The 9,376-nt window shown below is 55.5% G+C and overlaps 1 long non-coding RNA gene across 1 annotated transcript; it reads left to right on the top strand.

The window, feature by feature from the left end:
- Positions 1–493: 493 nt before the first annotated feature.
- On the top strand, positions 494–6,497 carry LOC118933297 (uncharacterized). The gene is made up of 3 exons (XR_005033069.2): positions 494–1,832; positions 2,499–2,628; positions 4,867–6,497. It is a non-coding gene; the product is annotated as an uncharacterized LOC118933297 (long non-coding RNA).
- Positions 6,498–9,376: the final 2,879 nt, after the last annotated feature.

A 9,376-nucleotide genomic window follows, 5' to 3' on the forward strand; every position in this document is an offset into this window, starting at 1 on the left:
CTGCCCTCAGGGAGCCCCAGCTGAGGGGGAGACACAGCCCTGCCCTCAGGGAGCCCCAGTCTGAGGGGGTGGATACAGCCCTGCCCTCAGGGAGCCCCAGCTGAGGGGAGAGACACAGCCCTGCCCTCAGAGTTCCCTGTGATGGAGGCTACTACCCTCATAACCCACTCTCCTAGTCCTGAGATTCCAGTCTGAGGGAGAGATGCAAAATCCTGCCCTCAAGGAACCTCTAGACTCATGGCAGAAAAACAGCTGTCCTCCTGCTGAATAAGATACAGTGCATACCCAGGGAACAGACTGAAACTCAAGATGAAAAAAGGGGTACAAGAGGGGTTTCTAGAAGCATGTGCAGCCACCATTACCACCACAGGTGGGGAGCCTAAAGAGGCGCGCTCAAGGACACGCATCTCTGCATGCTCACCAAGATACATGCACAGACTGCAAAGGTGTGGCAACAGTGCAGACAGAGATCCTAGCAGCTGAGGAGAAGGGTTAGTGGGCTGGTCTACATCAGGCCTCTCAAACTTAAATGCCTCTGGGCACTAGTCTGGCCACACTGCCTTTGCCTAAGGGGAGGGCAATCAGAGAGCATGCACTGTCTGTCAGCTTTGAAGTTCAATACAAAAACGACATACTCACCGCAAGCCAAACAAAATCTCACTGAAGATTAGACTTGGCCCAAGGCCACGAATTCGCAACCCCTTGGACATCAGGAAAGAATTTCTGATAAAAGAGGGATTTGAGCCTGGTTTGGATAAAGACAGACAGCCAAGGACTCCAGGTCTGTGATGGGGGCATCACTTTCCTTTGCAAGAAGGTAATTCCACTGCCCTGGGTAGGAGCCTGTGGGGCGGTTGTAAAGCCACCCTGAAATGAACTGATCTAGTTCTGGCTGGGTGGCCTTCCCTGAGAGCTTTTACTTTTCTGTTCCTCGTTTGCAAAATGGGGGATCCTGTTGTCCTGGTGCCCAACCCACTCCTCCCCCTGCAGTTAACTTTCCAATCGGCCTCAGTGTCCATGTCAACAAAATGGGTCAAGACTCCTCTCCATTCTCCCAGTTTCTTCCAGCAGAGATCTCAAGGGCTATAAGCTTGCAGAAGATCGACTTCTGCACCTTCGGGCTCCCGGGCAGGTCTCCAAGCCCCTCAATCTCCCCTCTCGCATAGCTCTCCTGGGACTGAGGCGCAGTCCTAGAGGACGGCAGGAGGAGGTGGCGGGCGGAGCTCAAGCGCGGTCTTATGGCGACTGGGGACCAGGGAGGGATGGCCTAGTTACGGCGCGTTGGCCCAGCGCAGCAGAGCGCCGCGGATGAGAGCGGCGGCGGGTAATTAGAACGCATTAGTCGTGCCCTTGCAATCCTGTAATTTCTCCGCGCGCTCCGGGTGTGTTGTATAGGAGGTGAAGCGATGCGGGCTCGGCTCTGAGTCAGACTCTCGGAAGCCCGGGTGGGGACGCAGGGGGTGGCCAAGGCCGCGGAGAAGGGACACCTGCCGCGTGGGACACCAGAGCCTTTCCCTGGCGTGAAGTCACCTGTCCCGGGGCTACTCGAGGTGCGGCCCACTTCCGCGGAGACGAGGGCCGGGCAGATGGGGGGCGTGGCAAGCGCCCCCTCCCGCCTTTAGGGGGCGCTCCTCCGTCCAGTAGATCATCCCGGGGCATCTAGTCCGGTTCCCTGCGTCCAGCCATGTGGCCTGCTCCCTGCGCACAGGTGAACTGAAAGAGTTGCAGATGCAGTGCGCCAGGGAGGGACCCCCACCTCCCCAAATTCCGTCAGAAACGGGCAACTGACCTAGGGCAGCAATAGAAAAAAATGTCAGAGACTTCAGAAGGGAGTAGGAACGCTTATTCTGGTTCAAGCCTTGAAATCAATTCCGGGGGAGCACGGGGGAGCCTGCGGGAGGCTGAGGCTGGGAGGGGAGTTTATTTATTAGCCAGATTAGCCAGCATTAATGGGGGAGCGGTGGTGGCCGGCGGCGGCGGGGACATAGCTGGCATAACTGGCATAGCGGCGGGGCCTCCCGCAGTGCGGGGCTCTGCCGGCTTCAAAGGAGCTTAAAGAGGCCCGTGGTGGCACTGCCACGGCCCCGCGGGGGAGGGCGTGGGCGCGGGCGGCGGGGGAGAAGGCGGCCATTATGCACCAGGGGATTAGGGATCTGGCCTGGAAGGAATTTTAAACTGCTGCGAGTCGGCCCCCCAGGACTCCTCTCTTGCCTCACCACTGCTCTCCCTAGTGAGAAATGTACGCTGACCTGTTTACCTGCATTTTGGTGTCTGGGGGGCTGGGGGGGTCCTCCCTCTTGCCTCAGATCGGCTGCATCTGTGGTTGTCAGATTTGGCAAAATACAAGATGTCCAGTTATATTTGAATTTCAAATAAACAATGACTACTTTTGTTAGCATAAGTATGCCTTATATGTTGTAGGGATATACTTATACTAAATAGTATTTGTTGTTGATCTGAATTTCAAATTTAACTGGACGTCTTGAATTTTCTTCTAGAAGCCCTGGCTGAATCGCTAGACGTCTAAATCGTGTCTGCAACAGCCTGGGGGCTCGTGAAAATTCCGTGGGGCTGTGTATCTGTACCTTCAGACTCAAAGTTTCCTGAAACCCAATGCTTCAGAATGGAGTTCGTACCTGTCCCCATCAGACTAGGAGCCTCCTGAGGACAGGGGTTGAATTTCAGACTGGAGCTCCTAGACCAACGTCTGGTCTCGTTAATCACACCGGGGGTTGCCTGAGGCCGGGTCTGTGCGTTAGGGGCGGGGAGTCTGCCTCCTTTCTACCCAACAGGTGGAGGCCCCTCCCCCGTCACTGTAGCTTCTTGCCCATAGGGGGCGCGAGGGGCCCAGAGGACTGACCTACGGAGGGATGCGTCCTGTTTCTTGCCACTCAGGTCTGCAGGTTCTGTGGGGTCGAAGCACCCGAGGATTTGGGGTCTGGGATCCCCATCCTGTGTGGCTCGGTCTTGGTCCTGGCCCTTGCTCTGGCAGTCAAGGACAGGCCTGCCTGAGCCAGAGGCTGGGCCAGCACGTGGGAGAAGCTCCGAGTTTGGTTTCTGTCAGGGACAGTGGGGCTTTGCCCACCTTATCTTTCCCCGTAACCATGGCAGCCAAGCCCCCATCCTCCATCAACCTCACTAAACCCCACCGCCCAGACTTGGCGAAAGTTGTTCTCTGCCTGAGGCACCTCTCTTCCTGTCCCTAGGGGACAGCTGAAGTCTCACCCCTTCTTGATGCTCTAGCCATCAGCAGGGATGGTATGGGCCGGGTGGGCTGCTTCTCGAGGGGTCTTCTGGAGAAAAGAGCGCCCCATCTACTCTCTCCTTCGCCACTGACCTGGGTCACGGGGGCCAAAGAGCGGACTAAGTGGGGATGGGGAAGATGGGAAGGTTGGGGAATGCAGGTGGAGGGGGGTGCGGAGAAGCCTCTGCCACCATCTTCTTCCCGTCTGCCCCCTGTAGCCCCTCTCCAAATCGCCTCACCTCCTGGGGGCCTCTGAACTCTTTCCCCTTGAAGCTGAGGGAAGCCTGGGAGAAGTCCTTTCCCACAATCGCAGTCTCAACACCCCCACCCTGTCCTTGCACGGCCCCCTCCTTGGGCCCAGGCGCCTGCTTCCACGAGTGGCATCATCACCCCACTCCTCAGGCTGCCCAGTCATCAGGTCGGCAATTAGCTACTTCCTCCCAGCTGCATGAGGCCACCGCACGTCACAGCCCCTCCCCCCTCCAGCCGCGGGAGGGAGTGCGGGGGGTGCCCCCCACACTTTGTAGTCAGCGCCAAGTCCTGGAGCGAACCCCCCGGCGTACTGAGTGCTGGGGTAATGAGCCTCCCATCTAGGTAGTTGAGGGGGCTCCCAGTGCTCGTGGGGGAGAAGCCAGGGTGCTGCCTCCTCCCCTGTCACCCCATCCCATTGGGTGAGGACACTCCCGCTGTGGGTGGGGCCATACTAACTCCAAGGCACCAGCCTCCTGAGCAGGCGGGGCTTAAGACACAGGTGTCTCTGTCCCTAGTCCTAGGAGATTTTCCCCAGGGATCCCAGTGTTCTGTGATCTGAGGATGGTGGCAGTTATCTGGTAGGGGGTGAGAAATAGGGAGCCACTCGACAGGCATGCAGATTTGCAGAGGGGCAGGCTCTTCATGAATACCCACGGGGGCTCACACATCTGTGCCTAGGCATACCCCGAGATAGAACCCGGGCAGTGTATGTCCCACAGCAGCCTTGCCCTCACAGGTGCCTGGTGGGCAAACCCACCTGACAGTAAAACTGCGTGCCCAGATATCAGCATATCCTTTCCCTCAAATGTATGCACACAAACCCACTGGCGTCCTCAGGCAATAAGCTCACTGCCACACCAAAGCCAGGACACCACAGAGGAGCCCAAGAGGGCGGGATGAGAGGATAGACACTCCCACTCCACGGGCTGGGGTTCTCTGTGGGGAAGGGTGGGAAAAGCCTGCACTTAGAGGGTGTGTGTGTGGTGGGCACATGGGCGGGTGTGAGCAGCTACAGTCTGGGTCTGGAGGATGGGTAAGGTGTGGATTTCCAGAGAAATTAACAAATGTAGACAAATGTAGACAAATGCACATAATCTTCAGCAGATCGTTTAACTCCCTAGGGCATCAACAGTAGTGTCTATAAAATGGGGCTGATGAGAACCCCCTTTGAGCTTGGTTGTGAGCTTTAAATGTGATAACCAGCTCAGAGCAGACCATGAGCCATGAGTGCTGTTGAGGAAACCCTCCTCCTGTCCTGTCTCTGGGTGGTGGGTTTGCCTAAAAGAGCCGCCCTGGGGAGATAGTCAACCCTTATCCCGGGCCTTATCTGACTGTGCTCACCTCCCTCTCTCTCTCCATTTCCTCCCCAGGTGAGGCGCTGCTGGTGACCGGGTGCTACTCTGGATTGGCTTGGGGGCAAGACCTGGGCGGGGGTGGCTACCTGCCCTGCCCCTACCTGATTGGCACAACAGATAGCTGAGTGCTGGCTTCCAACCCTGGAAAGGGATGGGTCAGCCTGAACCTTTCCACCCAGGCAAATGGGGTGTAGGGGATGGGAACTCTGGTGGACAGGCCTTCTAGGAACATTCCTAGAAGGAGCCCTGGGAACAGGCACTGCTGCTGGGAGCCACTGCCTCGGCCTACCAGCCTGTGAGCAGCTCAGCAGATGCCCTTGTCCTTCTCCCAGCTCAGCCTCTGGATCCCCTAGGTAAAGCCCCGCTTGCTGTCCCTGCTGACCCCAAAGCCCTCTTCAACCACAGCAGGGAACCGGGCCTGCAGCCCCTGTGCTACCTTGCTGCCTTTCTCAGCCCAAGCTGCAGGGGCTCCCAGCCATGGATACAGGAGCACACACACATGCTCATATACACTGGTGTCTTATAGGTACAACCAGAGACCCCACCGTGGGTAGCTCCTCACAAACACAAGCACACACACACTCAGTACTCCCTCACATGTATACATACCCACACATTGATGTACACTCACAATTTCACACATAGACCCACTCCTGTACACTCACACACAAATATGCAGTCAAAATCCCTGTTGTTGGTTGAATTGTATCCTCCAAAAGATATGTTGGAGTCCAAACCCCCAGTACCTGGGAATGTGACCTTAGTTGGAAATAGGGTTAAGATGAGATCTTACTGGATTGGCGGGGGGACCCTAAATCCAATGACCTTTTAGGGAGAGAGATTTGTAGACACAGAGACATGAAGACACACAGGGAAGAAGGTCGTCTGAAGATGGAGGCAGAGATTGGAGTGATACAGCTACGAGCCAGGGAGCCCCAAAGATTGCCTGTAACCGCCAGAAGCTAGAAGAGAGACAGTATTCTCCTCCAGAGCCTCCAAAAGGAGCAAATCCTACTGACAGCTTGCCTTTGGACTCTGGCCTCCTTAATCTTGGAAAATAAATTGTTTTAAGCCACTTGTTATAGCTGCCCTAGGAAATGAATACAAACACACACACATACACCCTGGCTGGCTCTAGGCTCAGTGATGAGGTCGGTGGAGTTCCTCCTCAGGGACTCCTTGTTCTCTGTCCTCCTTCCCCTGTGACTGGTCTGGTGGATTTCAGAAAAGTGCATGGCCCAGGGCAGGAGCTCGAGAGATTTTAATCCCTCCTTTTCCCCCTTAAGTTCTTAATGAGGCATCCTCCTCAAAATATGCTCTGAAGAATGAGTTGCCATGTTTATGTGCACCAAAAGACGTGTCTAAGAATGCTGTGGCAGCTTTAATCATATATTAATTACAAACTGGAAACCACCCAAATGCCCATCAACAGCAGAATAGATGAAAAACTGTGGTGCAGCTGCTCCTCGGAAGGCTCCTAAGCCACAGAAAGCAAGAACGAGTCTGCAGGGAGAACTTGGGAGGCCCTCCTGGACCTCAGATTGGACAGCCAAACGCACAGAGTGCATGCCCCAGGAGTACATTTGGATGAGGTTTAAGGACAGGAAGGTCAGTTGGTGGTGATACAGTCAGAATAGTGGTTGCCTCTGGGGGAGGGGGTAGACTGACAGGGGCTGGAGGGAGCCTCCAGGGTGCTGGGCATACTCTGGGTTTGCTCTGGGGGGCGGTTACAGGGGAAAATGCATATGCACACCCCCAAGCTGTACCCTTAAGATCCGTGCCATTTGTGCATGAATCTTTACACCTCAGTAAAACGTAAATTTAAAAAATTGGTTCCCAGCAAGTCAGTGACTGGAAGCCACTGGATAGCATCTTCTGAGGTGGGTGGCTGCTGGGCCTACCTTGTCCCTGCACTGCACTGGTGTCCTCTGGCCTGTTTGTGTGGGTGACTTTCTGGGATATTGGGTGTGAATGTCAAACCTGGGCTGCCAGGGAGACCATGGGGTGTCAAGGCAGCCAGACCTCTAGAGATGACCTATCTGCTGGAAATGGTGGGTATGTATAGGGCTCCTACTGTAATCTGCTTCCCCAGTTAAAGACCAACTGTGATGACTTCTTCTACAAAAGGTCCCCACTCAGGATAGCTACCTTTTATTCAGCTTTTGCTCTCTGCCAGGCATGCACTAAGCACCTTGGAGGGACGTAGCAGTGGTGTCATTTCATAGACAAGAAAACTAGCGCTCTGAGATGTTGAGTAAATCCCCAAGGTTGCACAGGCAGCTCAACGGAGAGGATTTGACACGTCTTTCCATCAGACTGGGTTCCCTCAGGGCAGGGCTGTGTCTCCCCCTCAGTGTGGGCTCTGGGATTTCTATGCAGGAGGAGATTAGGGGAGGAGTCTGGTTTGCGCCTGACTTCCATAGCGCCCGCACTGCTTTCCTGTGGCTGGGAGGGGGCTGCTGCCCTGGCCACCCTACTCCTTGTCCTGGTTCTCACCCCTATGCCTGGCTCAGGGTTCTTCCCCCTGGGGCGTCATAGTTTAGGACCACATATCTGGGGGGTGAGGGAGGGTGTGGATAGGAGGGACCTGTCCCTTTTGGTGTCTGTACTGGGTTCAGTGCTGGAGCCCCCCACTTCTCTCCCTTTCTGGCCCAGCCCACTGGGAGTCAGGACCACCCCTCCAAGCCAGGCCATAGCAGCCCCCAGCACTTGCCATGACCAGGTGTTTCTCACACTGCCCACGCCTCCTGGCGGGAGCTGGGTCATATGATGGGGGCGAGATGGCAGGTGTAATAGGAGCTGACATCCTCCTCAGCCTGCCCTGTGACTATATTAAGTGCTGTTCCTGGTCTCCCTGCCACCCCCCAGGACTTTCCCTCCTCCTCAAAGGGATCCTGTGCTACAGATTAAGGTGGCATTCCTCTCCCCCATCCCACTGTCCTAGGAAAGGGGCCGGAGCCTAATGAGGTCATAGCCACTGGGTGGGGAGCAGAGGCAGTCAGTTTAGGCCTTGGGTATTAATGAGCTGCAGAGGGAAGTGCCTGGGAGGGAGGCTGCCTGCTCCTGAGGTCTTGTACGCCTCCTACTCAGTCACCCCACTTCTGCCCACACACATCACCCGGTGCTCACAAGGGAACAGAACACAAGTGAGCAGAGCACCCTCACCAGTAGCTGAGATCTGGTTTACGCTCTTGCAGGCCAACCCCAGGTACCCATGCATGCATGCACCCCTAGGAGCCCATTAGCACCCACATAACCCTGTTTAGGAGCTCAGGTCTGCACACTCAACCATGCCTGCTGGCCCCCATGCATGCTGGTAGCCCCACACCCTCATATACACACCACCCATCCCTGTTCACTTCACCAAAGACCTCAGAGGCTGTGGCTGAAGTAGAGGGAGACCTGGGTTGGCCAAGGGGTGGGGAATGTAGTCTGAGTGCTGCAGGGCATTTGCACCCCCTACCTACATCTAAGGGCTCGGTCTCTGTCTCTCTATCTGCTGCATTGGGACTCACCCCTGGGGTGAGGGGCCAGGACCCCAGGAGGCCCTGCCTTCTCCCCATGGTGAGGGTACAGAGCAGGGCAGAGTTTATTAATAAACTCACTCCTGACTGGAAAGGCCTGTGTGCAGAAGTCCCAACATCAAGCCAATCAGAGCTAAACTTTCCAGGAATGTCACCCCAAAGCAAGCCTTCTTCTGCCTCCAGGATTATTTCCCATCCCTGACTTCATCCCGTCAGCGTGTGGGGCTCCCGCCAGGCTCCACTGGCTCTGCCTCACAGGCCTGCTGTCACCTGGCAGCTGACATCTGCCTTGGACGCCGCCCAGAGGTCACAGCATGTTGGTGGTGAGGCCAGGATTAGAACTGCTTCCTTTGCCATCTAGTTCTGCAACTCCCTGCTCCCCCAAACTGAGGAGAGCTGAGCCTGCTATGTTGGGAGTGCAGAGTGGCCTCTGCCCTGCATACTGATGGAGCCCTGGCATCCTACTCCCCCGAGTGGGGAGGAGCCCTGAGGATCCAGACCCGGGGCCAGCTCACTGGGTCCTGTGACCCTGGACAAGTACAATGTGACTTGCCTGTGGCTCATTGTCATGATTTATAAAACAAGGATAAAAATGCCCACCCAAAGGTAGCTGTGAGGATTAGGAATATGCGATGGCTGGTGTAAACTGTAAAGGGCTGGATGGGAGTGCAAGGTAAATGGCACTTATGTTCTTGCCTCTATCACCAAGTCCATTCCTACTTCATTACCATCACCACCATTGCTCCCATCCCCACCACCCACCACCAGCTCCTTCCCACCGTCGCTGCACTTCCTCTCCTCTTCAGCACCATCATGCAGCTCTCCTTGTCAGTCCTTACGTCATAATCTCATGTTATCACCGTTCAGTCATTCTAAGAGCTCTTACTCAGCACGTGACCTTGGATAACTAACTTTACCTCTTTGTGCTTCATATTCCCAAATGTAAATTGGATTATAATAGTTACTAATAGTCTCATAGGGTTGTAGTGTGCATTCCCTGA

Source organism: Manis pentadactyla, chromosome 16 (assembly GCF_030020395.1).
Source record: "Manis pentadactyla isolate mManPen7 chromosome 16, mManPen7.hap1, whole genome shotgun sequence".
NCBI lineage: Eukaryota > Metazoa > Chordata > Mammalia > Pholidota > Manidae > Manis > Manis pentadactyla.